We start from the raw sequence: 16,675 nt of genomic DNA, 5'->3' as shown, positions 1-16,675 counted from the left end.
GCTTGAGTTATTCCCTAGCTGCTTGCCTGCTGGAGATAAGGGAGTCAATGTCAGGGGGAGGACAAGATGCCGCGTACCCTGGGGGTGTCCTGAGAGGAAGGCCCTGGGGCAGCTGGCACACATCATCCTCCATCTGGGTGCATGATGGCACCTGCCTGTTTCTCTAAGCACCCATAGGTAGGTCCAGATTCCTCGTCCCTCTCTCATTTAGACGGTGCTGCATGAAGCCCATGGCAACAGTACTGGAGTGCAAATCAGAGCGCATAAGACTCGAGTGCTCAACCAGACTTGCCATGGAGCTCGCCAAACTCTCAACTGAGGAAGTCATATGCTCATATGTCTGGGACATTGCAGATGTCATTTCTTGCATGGACTCCTCCATGGCATGCACAAAGCCATGCATGATTTCAGGCAACTCTGACATATTCTCCACATGGCTTTGCTGCACATCCAGCAGACTTCTCATAGCAACAAACAGAGGATCATCTTGAGCGGGGTCTGAGCAGAGGCCTGGTCCCCAGCAGTCCTCAGCTGTCCCCAGCAGTCATCTGATTGACAGGCGCACATTCTGCCTCAGCTGCTGGGACATGTCTGTGTCATGACCACCAGCCTGTGACCCAGATTTTAATCTAAATGCCCCACAAACCATGTGGATGTATCTGTTCTGGTGGCGGTAGAAGAGGCAGGTGACAGTGCACTCTCTGAGACATTGGCATCTTCCTCCCCAGAGGTGGAGTCTTGGGCTTCGTGATGTTCTGTTGTTTGAGTATGCACCTACAGTGGAGACACAAACAGAGGAACATTAAGCATGAGTTCACACACTTTCCTTTGGTGTGCACATATGGCTGCAAGACTGAAGCTGACACTTCATCCTTTCACCTTGAGGATCCTGCCTCGCCATCTGCAATTGCACTGCCTCCCTTCTCTCTCATAATTTCTGATGCCTCCTCCTCAGCTGGTGTCAGCACCCTGATGTCTGGAATACTTTCACCTGTCTTTGCCTGCTTGCACTGGTTGTGTCTTTGTTTATCCTGCAGGAGAGAGTGCAGATTTAATGACATGTCAAGAGATACATCACACCCATTGTATACATCGACATCATTCATTCTGGACTGGCTTTCGCACAACACATCCAAGCGCATCAACAATGCCAATCGGCAACTATCATCGCAATCATTTATTGAATGGCACCAAGGCTACTCATGCATTCCACTGCATTCCTTGTCTGCCCTCTGTGTTAAATACATGGAGCCAGGGAGAAAAATAATGGAACAGCTTTGCCAAGACCATTTAACTTCGCCGATCTGAGTAAGTAATTGATACATTTCCTCACGCTGAACCCAGGTTTGTCATATCATTCCACAGTTCGCAACCTAACAATTTAATCTGAAGACACATACCACAAAGGCTTGAGGCTTGAATTGCAGAATGTTTTATAACTGTTGCACTTATGGTGCTTGACCAAGTGCGGGTTCCACCAATGAAAGTCCGTCACCACCGCATGATCACACGTATCTCCCATGCCCGTCGCCGCACCATTAATTTGCATGTAAAATTGCTTGCGAAATGGAAAAATGGCAGAAGCAGAAGTTCTGCTAACTTCCCGTCCTGCCATGGGGAGCACCATGGGACTCATAAAATCCTGGCCAATGTGTCAGAGTACAATTTAATTGACTGTACTATTTAGCTTCTGATGAAAGTGCAGGGCATGTGATTCATGCCTGTTGACTTCTCTTTGTCAATACAATGGGCCGAAGATAGGAATAGGAAGTAGGAGAATAGGGTGAAGATGATTAGTTACATGGCTAGAGGGTAAACAAGTTGGCATCCGGTGTTTTGTAGGAACTACCTCATTTCTGGGGGTCTTGTTTACAAAAATTGCATCAGGATATAATGAATCATCTGGAACAGTCTGCATGCCTAGGGCTTGTAAAGATCTTGAGTTTTTTTCACAATTTGTGGAGGGAGTCAGGATCGATGCAGGGTACGTCTCTACCCAGAAGAACAATGGGGTAATTTTGTTTATTTCTCTGTGTGTCTACTGCCTAGAGGCATCTCATATGTCAAAGACATGTCTTAACACAATAAAAGGATTAAATTAGAAACCATATTTGGTTGTCAGATTCAAATGCAGCAGACATTGCTACAGACTTCCCTCAGTACAATAGAAGAATGGTTATGTTATTGGAATAGTAATCACGAGACTAATAATTAGATTAATAATTCATGAGGAATATGAGTTCAAATCCCATTAGGAGAGTTCGTGAATTTGAATTCAGTTAAAAAAGGTCTGGAAAAAAAAATCACTTTTGTGCTGTAGGATATTGTGGTAGATTTCTGTCTTTCCCCTACTTGGTGGATAGAGTCCTGCCATAAAGGAGGAAAGAACTAATTGCATTTATATAGCACCTTTCACCACCTCGGGATGTCCCAAAGTGTTTTACAGCCCATTAAGTATTTTTTAGGGTGTAGTCACTATTCTAATGTAGGAAATGAGGCACCCTTTCAAAGAGTTTCACTCACAATTAGAACATTTAAATATATTGAGAGTGCTAGCTTTACAGAGCTTATTTAACTGCAGTCAGAGTTTGTTTTTAAATAGCCTCTGGATAAGCAAAACCCTGCAGAATTTTGTGAACCATTTTGACAACTCACTGTAGTCAAAACTAAGCAATGTGAGAATGCTTTCTCTAGGGCATCTCAATGCTCCTCTCTGGAGTCAAGTCTTAGCCCAAATCGAGAGCTATATTGCAATTTTTGGATAACCACAACATGGAAATCACTTTGCAATAATGTTAAAGTTCCTCTGTAAACATACCCCTAAGTATACTTTGCACAATGCTGTGGGGAATATGTCATTTTCCTTTTTGTTTAAGGAATTAAGGAAGTGATCACAATTCGGTTAGGTTTACCTTAGCGATGGGCAGGGACAGGTATATACCGCAGGGCAAGAATTATAGCTGGGGGAAAGGAAATTATGACGCGATTAGGCAAGATTTAGGATGTGTAGGATGGGGAAGGAAACTGCAGGGGATGGGCACAAACGAAATGTGGAGCTTATTCAAGGAGCAGCTAATGCGTGTCCTTGATAAGTATGTACCTGTCAGGCAGGGAGGAAGTTGTCGAGCAAGGGAGCCGTGGTTTACTCAAGAAGTTGAAGCGCTTGTCAAGAGGAAGAGGGCGGCTTATGTTAGGATGAGACGTGAAGGCTCAGTTAGGGCGCTTGAGAGTTACAAGCTAGCCAGGAAGGATCTAAAGGGAGGGCTAAGAAGAGCAAGGAGAGGACACGAGAAGTCATTGGCGGATAGGATCAAAGAAAACCCTAAGGCTTTCTATAGGTATATCAGGAATAAACGAATGATAAGAGTTAGAACAGGGCCAATCAAGGATAGTAGTGGGAAGTTGTGTGCGGAATCAGAGGAGATAGGGGAAGCGTTAAATGAATATTTTTCGTCAGTATTTACAGTAGAGAAAGAAAATGTTGCCGAGGAGAATACTGAGATTCAGGCTACTAGGCTAGATGGGATTGAGATTCACAAGGAGGAGGTGTTAGCAATTTTGGAAAGAGTGAAAATAGATAAGTCCCCTGGGCCAGATGGGATTTATCCTAGGATTCTCTGGGAAGCCAGGGAGGAGATTGCAGAGCCGTTGTTGTTGATCTTCAAGTCGTCATTGTCGACAGGAGTAGTGCCGGAGGACTGGAGGATAGCAAATGTTGTCCCCTTGTTCAAGAAGGGGAGTAGAGACAGCCCTGGTAATTATAGACCTGTGAGCCTTACTTCGGTTGTGGGTAAAATGTTGGAAAAGGTTATAAGAGACAGGATTTATAATCATCTTGAAAAGAATAAGTTCATTTGCGATAGTCAGCACGGTTTTGTGAAAGGTAGGTCATGCCTCACAAACCTTATTGAGTTTTTCGAGAAGGTGACCAAACAGGTGGATGAGGGTAAAGCCGTGGATGTGGTGTATATGGATTTCAGTAAGGCGTTTGATAAGGTTCCCCACGGTAGGCTATTGCAGAAAATACGCAAGTATGGGGTTGAAGGTGATTTAGAGCTTTGGATCAGAAATTGGCTAGCTGAAAGAAGACAGAGGGTGGTGGTTGATGGCAAATGTTCATCCTGGAGTTTAGTTACTAGTGGTGTACCGCAAGGTTCTGTTTTGGGGCCACTGCTGTTTGTCATTTTTATAAACGACCTGGATGAGGGTGTAGAAGGGTGGGTTAGTAAATTTGCGGATGACACGAAGGTCGGTGGAGTTGTGGATAGTGTCGAAGGGTGTTGTAGGGTACAGAGGGACATAGATAGGCTGCAGAGCTGGGCTGAGAGATGGCAAATGGAGTTTAATGCGGAGAAGTGTGAGGTGATTCACGTTGGAAGGAGTAACAGCAATGCAGAGTACTGGGCTAATGGGAAGATTCTTGGTAGTGTAGATGAGCAGAGTGATCTTGGTATCCAGGTACATAAATCCCTGAAAGTTGCTACCCAGGTTAATAGGGCTGTTAAGAAGGCATATGGTGTGTTAGCCTTTATTAGTAGGGGGATCGAGTTTCAGAGCCACGGGGTCATGATGCAGCTGTACAAAACTCTGGTGAGGCCGCACCTGGAGTATTGCGTGCAGTTCTGGTCACCGCATTATAGGAAGGATGTCGAAGCTTTGGAAAGGGTGCAGAGGAGATTTACTAGGATGTTGCCTGGTATGGAAGGAAGGTCTTACGAGGAAAGGCTGAGGGACTTGGGGTTGTTTTCGTTAGAGAGAAGGAGGAGGAGAGGTGACTTAATAGAGACATACAAGATAATCAGAGGGTTAGATAGGGTGGATAGTGAGAGTCTTTTTCCTCGGATGAGGATGGCAAACACGAGGGGACATAGCTTTAAGTTGAGGGGTGAAAGATATAGGACAGATGTCAGAGGTAGTTTCTTTACGCAGAGAGTAGTAGGGGCGTGGAACGCCCTGCCTGCAACAGTAGTAGACTCGCCAACTTTAAGGGCATTTAAGTGGTCATTGGATAGACATATGGATGTAAATGGAAGAGTGTAGGTCAGATGATCGGCGCAACATCGAGGGCCGAAGGGCCTGTACTGCGCTGTAATATTCTAATTCTAATTCTAATTCTAATTCTCTTGCTATCCATTCTTCTCTCCTATGCAATTTGATAATAACTGGAGATGTCATCATAGCAGCATAACTGAGATGTGATGTGTTTCCCTGAACTGCTGCATCTCTTACTCTTCAATATGCTGCTGTTGCTAGGCACCCGAGTCCATTAAGCCTATGATTATTGAATGGTAGTGCTTTTGGAGAACACACAGTTGTCAAAAACACATGCAAATGTTTTTAATCTTGTGGTTGAGTGGTCACAGACAATGCTTCCAAAGTGATGAAAGCAATGCATGCAACTCATTATCAACTCAAACCTGCTAACATCTAGTACTTTACATGTACACTAGACCTGCGTATACACTGTACTGTACAGAAAGGAAAATCAGAATACAACACCATTGGCATCATTGATAGAATTTGTGGATATTTCTAACACCATAACTGCATTGAAAACAGCAGAGGATGTGATAGTTCCATAAGAACACATGGTCGGGATTTTGGGTTTTGGGTCAGGACCCTGACATCGGGGTCAAATGGAGGTCTGGATCCTGCACTGAGGGGAGCAGTCACCCAGCTCTGATTTTCCCTGAATAGGAGGCCCTCCCGCATGGAAGGAGGTGAAGCCTGGCTGTTTCAGGTAAGGGAGAGAGAGTGCCGCCATTTTGAGGCACCCTCTCAGAACTTTTAAAACTTTTCAATTTAAAAAATGACTGCATCAGGTGGCCACCATTGTGGAGGGGTATGCCCTCTAAATGACGGCCTGCCGCAGCAGCTTTCGCCAAGCAGGCGGGGAGGACATCAAAGCCTGCCTAGAGTGCTGGCTCCCCAGTCCACCATCGGGGGATTGCCTCCAAGCAACTGGCCTGTTCCTGATGCCACTGGGAGCACCGCAGGCTGACTGGAAAATTCTAGTCGGCCTCTGATAATTGCACTCAATTGGCCATTATCTTACCTTAATTGGCTACCCGTCACTTGCGGGCAGGTAACTTTTCCACCCTGATTCCGCCTCTGGGTAAATGGCCCAGGAGTGGTATGGTGGCAACAAATTGGCACACTGGTCGATGGCAAAAATTTACGTACCCCTTTGCATCCATGGGGATAAAAATTCTGCCCAACATCCTAGCAGCTATGTGACATGTAACAGTAACTGAATTGCAATGGCACAAAATTCATTCGTCCTGATTTATGGATGCAGGGCCCCACAATTCACAGTGTGCCCACGCCCATTTACATTGAGTTGAGTAAGACACAGAATTTGTTCACCCACGTCATCGGCATGATTTCAGCACCATTACCTTCGCCTCCAGCACTGTTGTGCTCTTCTCTACAGGGGGTGCTGGCAGCATTGTTTGCTAATCTTGTGATACAGGCAGCCTGCTTTTTCTTAAAGACAGGCTGTCCCTTGTCAAGAACAACGATATGCCAAATAAGGAATATTAATTCAACGGTTGGAAACTTATATTAAACTTTTAATGGGAAAAAAATCCTGCAGGTAACTTTTAAAAATCTGACAGCCAAAATGGCCACCGCAATCTGCATCTGAAACACCTTTTCACATTTCAAGACCCCAACCGGAGATAGAGGCCTGAGGAGCATGGACCCAGAACAATGGCATGTTCTAAGTGATTGAATTACCTAAGACTGCTTCATTAGCATGGCATTCAAGGCAATCCTAATACCTTGACTTTGAAAGAGCAAACCTCTCCAAGTGTAAATATTGGCATCCCTGGGGCCTGGGGAGTCAATTCTGAACCTTGAATCTCATTAGAAGGTTCCAGTGAATACACTGAGGCAGTCAGATTGTGTGTCCATCAGGTCAGAGGCTAGAAATCCTGCGGCGAGTGACTCACCTCCTAACTCTCCAAAGCCTGTCCACCATCTAGAAGCCACAAGTCAGGAGTGTGATGGAATATTCTCCACTTGCCTGTATAGATGCAGCTCGACACCATCCAGGACAAAGCAGCCCGCTTGATTGACACCCCATCCACTAACATTCACTCCCTCCACCAGCGACACACAGTGGCAGGAGTGTGTACCATTTACAAGATGCACTGCAGAAACGCACCAAGGCTCCTTAGACAGCACCTTCCAAACCCGCGACCTCTACCACCTAGAAGGACAAGGGCAGCAGATGCATGGGAACACCACCACCTGCAAATTCCCCTCCAAGCCACACACCATCCTGAGTTGGAACTATATCGCGGTTCTTTCACTGTCGCTGGGTCAAAATCCTGGAACTCCCTTTCTAACAGTACTGTAGGTGTACCTACCCCACATGGACTGCATTGGTTCAAGAAGGCAGCTCACCACCACCTTCTCAAGGGCAATTAGGGATGGACAATAAATGCTGGCCCACGAATAAAAAAAAATTCTCTTGAAAGCCGGGAGTTTTCTTGAAGCCAGTAACTCAGACTGTGCAGCAGCAGAAAGGGTGTGTTGCCTCCCTCTCTCAGTCTCTCTCTCTCTCTCCAGATAACACGACAGGTCTGAAAATCGTCTGCGACTGTGGACCCTCCAAGCCTCCAGATTGCTACAGACATAGACCAGGGGAAGAGACCCACCTACAAGTCTGCCTCCAAGAAAATTCTGAGCCAAGCTGGCCAGCCACAAAGTGCATTTTGACCAGCCAAATACTTCAAGAATACCACTTCACCCGGAAGACCATCGAATCATCCAACCTCACAGATTGTGTATTTAGTTTAGTTTAGAGATACAGCACTGAAACAGGCCCTTCGGCCCACCGAGTCTGTGCCGACCATCAACCACCCATTTATACTAATCCTACACTAATCCCATATTCCTACCACATCCCCACCTGTCCCTATATATTTCCTTACCACCTACCTATACTAGGGGCAATTTGTAATGGCCAATTAACCTATCAACCTGCAAGTCTTTGGCGTGTGGGAGGAAACCGGAGCACCCGGAGGAAACCCACGCAGACACAGGGAGAACTTGCAAACTCCGCACAGGCAGTACCCAGAATCGAACCCGGGTCCCTGGAGCTGTGAGGCTGCGGTGCTAACCACTGCGCCACTGTGCCGCTTATTCTGGACTATAATCTGTATGGGGGAAAGTTGTGACCGATGCAGCTAAATAGATATATACATAGATACACATACAAAATAGAGCATTTACCAAAGGCTTGTGGGATCAGTTAGAGAATGGTACTGCTAGCCTGACCAACGAGGGCCCCTCATATCAGTGCATAAGACAGCTGCCCTGTTTAATTGCAGACTGCACAAAGCAACTAGGAATGCAGGCCTGATAAAGGTAGAAGGATTCGTTGTGAAGACTCAAGGATAGGTGACAAGGGGGTTTGGTAAACATCCTGAGATAGTCAGGGATGTACCATGAGCTATCCCCACAACCACATGATGCATAATTAGTAATTTTATTGGTAATGAATATAATGTATGTAATCAATAACTGTTATGATTGGATTGTGTCCAGCCATGATGGATATCTATTGTAGATTTTCCTTTGTTCAGTGGAGAAGTGTATGGTGTGCCCAGCATCTTGCTCCCCACCGGTGTAAATCAATAAACCATTTGACAATTGGCACAGACCTGAGTATTGAGTGGTTCAGTTAGTTATCCCACTCTAACAATTGGCGTAGTTGGCAGGATCAGGTGTAGGTCAGCTCTTCTGTAACCCCGCTATCCCAATCACCCAGCCTGAGCCTGAATTAAGAGGACTTAGTCCCACATGACGTCCAGGATCAAGTGGGCGAAGGGAACTAAGGGGTCAAGGGGGAGTTGGCCGGAGCCTGATTCCGAACTGTGGACGAACAGGATATTGAAGAGCGCCCACCATCGATGGAGTACCGGGTGAGTATGTTTATTCATTCACCCCGGGACTGGGTGGTGGTGTTCAGCTACTAGGATATCCAAATTGTAGAGGGGTCTGACCAGTCACCAAACGATGGTAGGCAGCTCGTTAGGACGCGTTATTGGGTATTGTATGAGTTACCATAAGTTTGTTGTAAAGTTGTGACAGGCTTGTGACCCGATAGTCGGCGGAGTTGACAGTTCACTACAAGCCGCGCTGGAGGTGAAAGATGGACTTCTGAGAGTGGACAGTTCACTACAAGTCACGCCAGACTGAAAGGCAGTCCTCTGAGAGTAAAAAAACATGGTGCTGATCCTACTCAAGTATGGCCAATGAGAAAGCAGAGCTCAAGTGGGGACCGGAGGGGTCCCTCACGTGCTATTTGGTGGTTAAGAACAAGAAACTTATCGATAAGATGATTAAATCAAATTGGAATCCCCATGACCCTCCCGCAAAGCAAAGGGAGTGGTGGCAAAATGAAAAAAAGGATAAAGATGAGAAAGCCTGGATTCTGGTACTCCAGGCTCATGTAGAGCTGGCAAAAAGGTTAAATCGTTTCATACAGAATAAGAAACATGCTGCTGTAATGTCCAGATGAACCATACTTCCAGCTTTGGAAAATGAACCAAGTGCCCCAATTAGTGAAGATACTGAGATAGATTGGGGATCGCTAGAAGAGGAGGCATGTGAATACAATCAATGGGAATCGCCCCCTCCATACGCACCCAATGAACCGGCAAAAGCAGCTCCCGTAAAGGTTGAGTACACTCCGGCCGTTGCCCCTCAGGTCGCGTGGGGTGGCCCCCGGGCACAACCCGGCAGACCGGCACAGTTACGTATGACTTACACCTCCCTGTCCCCTAGTGACACCCTGAAATTATTGGACACATTGCCTGTCCTAAAGGCCAGAGAGAATAACAAGGTATTTTGGCAGAAAATAAGAGAGATGCGCATATGCCATAATCTCCACAATCGAGACATATCCGCACTGGTTAGGACTGAATTACCTGAGAATTATTGGGGGGCAGCTGCAAGCGGCCCATCAAGATGATACTTGGTGTGCAGACCTGGCTGCAACCGCACAACAGCAGGAGCAGGCCCTTGCAATGTTTAAAGCTGATTTTACAGCAGTCCTGGGTGTTGTCCCAGTCAATTGGAATTTAGTAATAGGGGCCCTTACAGTAGTGTTAGGTGCCCAAGAAGAGGCAGGCTTTAAAATCAACCTGAAGAAAGCACAGGTTGGCCAGGCCCAGGTACGATACTTAGTGCATGATATAAGTCAAGGGAGTAAGATACTCCCGATGGACCATAAGACAGCCATTGCCGGTATGCCCCGACCCACTACGGTGAGCGAGGTCAGAGGGGTGATGGGGCTATTTAATTACTGTAGAAGCTATATCCCATGCTTTGCAATCCAGCTGAACCCATTCAGAGGCTGGTAAAAAGGGGGAAACCGGGAATGGAAAAGGTAGAGTGTGGACCAGATCAGGAGGAAGCCTACACTGACCTAAAAACCGATCTTCTCACGGCACCCACCCTCAAATTACCAGACATGTCTAAGCCCTTCCACATATACTATAATGTAGATGGAAAATTTAATAACGCTGTGGTAGCGCAGGAAAGGGGAGGAGAGATGAGACCGGTAACCTATTATTCTACCCAGGGATCCCTGGTGACAAAGGGATTACATCGTTGCGTCACAGCGTTTGACTGCGCTGCTTGGGTAGTTAGAGCGTGCAAACTAATTACAATGTCAAGCCAGCTGATTATCCATACACAGCACACCTTAGTAGAGCTGTTAAACACCGGGATATTGAAAACTGTGTCTGATACCTGACAGACTACTTGGAAGGCGGTTTTACTACCTAAAGACAAATCCATAAAGATTATAAGAGATATGGGGTTTAACCCGGCTGAGGGAATGATCGCTGAAGGGGAACCCCACAACTGCCAGCTAGAAATAGAGAAGGAGTCAGTAGATGAGGTGGCGGATGAACCCCTTGACAATCCCAACCTGACATTATACATGGATGGGTCTAGGCGGTATGTGAACGGACAGTTCCGAACGGGATGGGAAGTAGTGGACCAGCACAATACTGTAGTACGCAAAGGAGGTTTGGAGGGGACCCTTTCAGCCCAGGTGGCGGAATTAGTGGCACTAATGGAGGCATTGTGGTTGGCAGAAGGAGTGAACATTTTCACTGACAGCCGATATGCCTTCGGGGTTGTGCACAACTACATGGCTGCATGGAGTAGGCGAGGGTACCTTACCTCCGGGGAAGGACACATAAAACATGAGAACGTGGTCCGAGAATTAGTGGAGGCAGTGCGACGGCCAACGAAAGCTGCAGTAATGAAAATTAAAGCACACAGAAAGGTAGAGAGTGAGGATCAACGTGGGAATATGCTGGCCGACCAAGCCACCTGTGAGGCTGCCGAAACGGAGGCCCCACAGGTGATGCGAGTGTCCGCCCTGGGTCCGAAAGAAATGAACATCAGGGAGGTACAAGCAGCAGCAAGCACAGAAGAAAAGGCACAATGGGAACACCAGGTGGCGATATTGGGCACAGATGGGGTGTCGAGGAAAGGTTCACAGGTTGTTGCCCCAGCCAATATACAGACAGAGTTGCTGAAACTCTATCATGAGCCAGACCACATGGGGCGTGAAGGGATGTTGAGTCGCCTGCTTAGGGACTGGTGGTGGATCGGGGTCGGAAGGGATGTGGCTAAACATTGTCAATGATGTATAATTTGCATGCAGCATAACCCTGGGAGGCCTAGAAGGGTTAGAATGTCACATCAGCCACGTCCGAAAGGTCCCTGGGAGAGCCTTCAGATAGATTTCACCGCACCCTTGCCCAACAGCAGAGGAAAGAAATACTGCTTGGTAGTTATTGATCACTTTACTTGGTAGGTAGAGGCGTTCCCAACACGGGACTGCAGTGCCCTCACTGTGGCTCGGATCTTAGCCTTTGACATTATTCTGTGGTGGGGAGTGCCCCTTCAGATTGACTCAGACCAGGGAACACACTTCACCGGGAGTGTAATGAAGAAAGCTTGTGGACTGCTGGGGATCCAACAACGATTTCACATTCCATACCACCCCCAGAGTTCAGGGATGGTGGAAAGGATGAACCGACCTCTAAATAATGCTATAGCTAAGGCCATAGCCGATACAGGAAGGGGGTGGGTTGATGTGCTACCTTGCATTTTAATGAGACTCAGAGCCACCCCAAACCAAACAACGGGACTGCCCCCTTTTAAGCTTATGACCGGAAGGGCCATGAAACTCCCCGAGAGTGAACAAGAAGACACAGAGAAGCTACGGCAGGGACAGTTGTGCCATGCTTATGGGTTGTGGATGGTGGAGCAAATGAGACACAACCTCGATCAGATCCAAAGGGGAGAGGTACCGGATTGATTGTAGGAGGAGAAGATTTAAGCCCACACAGGGATTGGATAAAACGTTATGTAGCGCAACTAAATCAGCAATTAAAGGAATTACAACAGGAAGCAAGGGACCAGCAAGCAATCTGTGACTTAGAGCGAGAAAGAGGTAACCAGTTTCACAAGCCCATCCCCCAGGTAGGAGATAGGGTATTGGTACGAGTTACTCCAGAGCAGGGAGGGTTCGCCTGGAAGTGGGTCGGGCCATATGACATAATTATGACCAGTGACACTTGCACTTGCGTTGATATGAAAGGGAAAGGCTGGTGGAAACACTGGTCCCAACTGAAATTATATGATACAGATAAGCAATGACAGATCCTGAAATAGTATATATCATGGAAACCGACGAGTATGCTATTAGATCCCAGGACTGGATGAACAAACTGGAAACTGGGATGTTTGCGGGGCTAGGGATAATACTGATATTGGGGGGAACACGGGCTATCTTTAAATGGGTAACCGACTGGGCACGAGCCCAGAGGTCCCAGTATTGTTCAGAACAGGCCAAGAATATGTATATTATGTTAGCCACTGTAATATTGCGACAAGCTGCTGATGCCACAGGGACTACCAGGTTTAGGGGACGCAGTGTATTTCATAGACACAAGAGGGGGCTCTTGAACGATGTTATTACTGGAATTAACACGGGAACCTCCTTAGTCAACTCACTAGATATACAAGGGGTGAATGAAAAGGTGGCCTTTATTGCAAGAGATTTGAGTACAGGAGTAAAGAAATCTTGCTACAATTGTATAGAGCCTTGGTGAGATTGCACCTGAAGTACTGTATACAGTTTTGGTCTCCTTACCTGAGGAAGGATATACTTGCATTGAGGAAGTGCAACAAATGTTCACCAGACTGATCCTAGGATGTCGTATGAGGAGAGATTGAGGAGACTGGACCTCCATTCTCCGGAGTTTAAAAGAATGGGAGGTGATCTCATTGAAGCATACAAAATTCTTACAGAGCTCGACAGGGTTGATGCAGGAAGGAGGTTTCTCCTGGATGGGGGGGGGGGGGGGAGGGGTCCTAGTACCAGGGAACACAGTCTCAGAATAAGAGTTAGGTCTTTTAGGACTGAGATGATGAGGAATTTCTTCTCTCAGAGGGGGTGGTTAATCTTTGGAATTCCCTAACCCAGATGGCTGTGGAGATTCAGTCATTGAGTATGTTCAAGACTGAGATCGATAGATTTCTAGATATTAAAAATATCAAGGGATATGGGGATAGTGCGGGAAAATGCTATTGAGGTAGAAGATCAGCCATGATGTCTTTGAAGGGTGGAGCAAGCTCGAGGGGGAAAATGGCATATTCTTGCTCCTATTTCCATGTTCCTATGTTCCTATCATCAGCAAGCATCCCCACTTCTGACCTATGTTGGAGGGAAGGTCATTGATGAAGCAGCTGAAGAGGCTTGGTTCTAGGACACTGTCCTGTGACACACAATAGAAAGGAGCTGAGAAAAGTCAGTGGAGCACAAGGACGGTTACATTTCCTGACCCCTATGGAGGAGATGGTTCTCAGCATCATGGAGTCAGCTGAGACTGGGCCTGCAGCATCCAATGTCACTGAGAACATTGAGGATGACAGCATGTTCCTGTCTTATGCCTCTTCTCAACTCCCAGCTCACCCTCACACTGTTATTTGGCATGATGAGCAAGCTGTTGATGGTGTGAACACAGACCTCTTGCTTCCCCACCACCGCCCCCCCCCCCCCAAACCACCTCCCTCATGACAATCTTCCCCTATGATTTTCTGCTTTCAGCCAAGAAATGCCCCAGCAGCCCAAGGAGGAAGAAAGAGAACAACACCACAGCCATGATAAAGAGGCCCTGTCACTTGATCTGACTCTCACAGCCACCAGCTCAGATATCATTTACCGTGGAGGGGTTAGGATCAGCACATGATGAGGCACCTATAAAATTCTAACAGGACTTGACAGGGTAGATGCAGGAAGGATGTCCCCAATGGTGGGGGAGTCCAGAACCAGGGGTCATAGTCTAAGGATATGGGGTAAACCATTCAGGACTGAGATGAGGAGAAATTTCTTCACCCAGAGAGTGGTGAGCCTATGGAATTCCCTACCACAGAAAGCAGTTGAGGCCAAAACATTGTATGTTTTCAAGGAGGAGTTAGATATAGCTTTCGGGTCTAAAGGGATCAAAGGGTATGGGGCGAAAGCAGGAACAGGCTACTGAGTTGGATGATCAGCCATGATTATAATGAATGGCGGAGCAGGCTTGAAGGGCTGAATGGCCTACTCCTGCTCCTATTTTCTATGTTTCTATGTTTCAACAGGCATGAGTGGGCTACAAGCAGGTCAGGATAAAGCATGATTCATGTGCAAGCTCACCAGAGGGTGAGGTGACAAATTAGTTCTTCTGCAGAGGACCCAGATAAAGATCTTGATGAGGTGGCATGCAGGACAGCAGTGATGGGCATGCACACTAAGATGCTGGGTACATTGACTAGCCTGCCAGACAGTCTCCTGTCACTGTCTGCGAGCAGAGAGGTGCCCGTCTCCAACATGGAAGAGGCATGGCATGGAACTTGCCCTCGTTACAGCCTCTGCTCCATATTCCTGTCACGCTGCAGACCCAGCGGCACTGTCACAGCAGCCCACAAAACCGCTGCAGCCTTTGTGTGGATAGATCACCTACTCCTCTGCCATCCCTGTGAGGATACTGGGCTGAATTTTACAAGTCCGCCGACAATAAGGCGGCCCCGTCCTTGTGGGCTGCATATCACGGGGCCACCGCGATCCTCAGCACAGTGGTTCATTTAAATAGCTGGGGCGAGCTACCCACCCCCCCCCCCCACCCCAATCACATGGAGGGGCAGGCTGTCTATCCCCAGCAATGGCGTCAGCTGCCTGTGCACAGGCACTGACACAATTTTTAAAGGGTTTTGAGTCCAACCGTTAAATTTAAATATTTAAATATGCAGTTAAAAAAAATTAAATACATTTATTTTACCTCTCTCCCACTCCCCCAATAATCCTAAAATAAATTACTTGCCCTCTCTCGCCCAAAACACTTACCTTGTCCACCTGACTTTCACCACACCCCCAAAAGTGCATAAACTTTAACCTAAAACCCTTCCCATCATCCCCTACACCAATGATATCACTTTACCTCTGTTCCCCCCACCCCACACTGAAAAACGTACCTCCTCCCCCCTCCCCACATGTTCCTCCTTGTTTCCGCGAATGGAGATCCGAAGGCGCGGGAGTGCCAACGGCAGGAGGATCTCAGCGGGATGGAAGGCTGCGGCAAAAGTATAATTAATTCATTAATTTGATTTTAATTTTAGATTTAATCTAATTTTATTTATTTAAATATTTGAATGGTGGTCCTGACGCTGAGTGGTTGCGGGGGGTGCCGCCACGAGGCCTCGCCGCAACCAGCAATATCAGTCCAGACCCTCCCGGCATTGGGGTGCATGGCGGCCCTCTCCTGGAGGCATTTTCCACACCCCACACCCCCGCCCGGAACCCTAATGTTGGGGCGTCTGTAAAATTCAGCCCACTGTCTATCAAATGCAGCAAAACACCGTCAAAAGCACTCCAGACTACTTTCAGATACATTCCAATAGAAACATTTCCGTAAGTTTTACTTGCTTGCACTCATGATATCTGATCCTTTAGATAAAGCGACTGCAGGGCCACCTTGCTGTTTCATACTCTGTTTATTAAAAAGTGGACAAAATAGATGTTGCCAGGACCTGCGTTGTTCATGTTTTGAATCCTAACATCACATCAGTCGGTTGGGCTGTGTGACGTCAGGTTAGCGCTCTTTCCACATGTTCAGGCACGTGCAGGGGATGCATCTGCATGTTTCCATACCAATGATGAATGCCGTGTGAGCTGCACAGGTAGCAGCCTGCAGCACTGCCGCCCCCAGGGGATCAAGGCAAGCCCACATTGCGCTGGTGGAATTCATTATGCGAATGAATATTGTGGCCCATATATTTCATACCACACCATGGTTGCAAATATAACCAATATTTTGTTTTTATTTGCTAAACTATTGCTCTTAACAGTGTCATGGAATCTGCAGTCTGTGGGACCTTGGGGAGCATGTGTGAGCTATCCTCTCAACAGATGGCTTATTGATGTTCTGTTAGGCACACTGACCCTGATTGCAAAATTATTTCTTTTTTTGGAACAGACAGCCTTAACAGAAATTGAAATGAAGAAAACTTCAGATTTCTGAGGGAACTGAAACTGGTTGGAACCAGATTAAAAAGGAGACAGAGCTCAGATGGCAGAAATGTGCATTTTACAGACAGG

Source organism: Heterodontus francisci, chromosome 1 (genome assembly GCF_036365525.1).
Source record: "Heterodontus francisci isolate sHetFra1 chromosome 1, sHetFra1.hap1, whole genome shotgun sequence".
Taxonomy (NCBI): Eukaryota; Metazoa; Chordata; class Chondrichthyes; order Heterodontiformes; family Heterodontidae; genus Heterodontus; species Heterodontus francisci.
The sequence above is the reverse complement of the archived record's forward strand: the minus strand, read 5'-3'. Positions refer to the sequence as shown.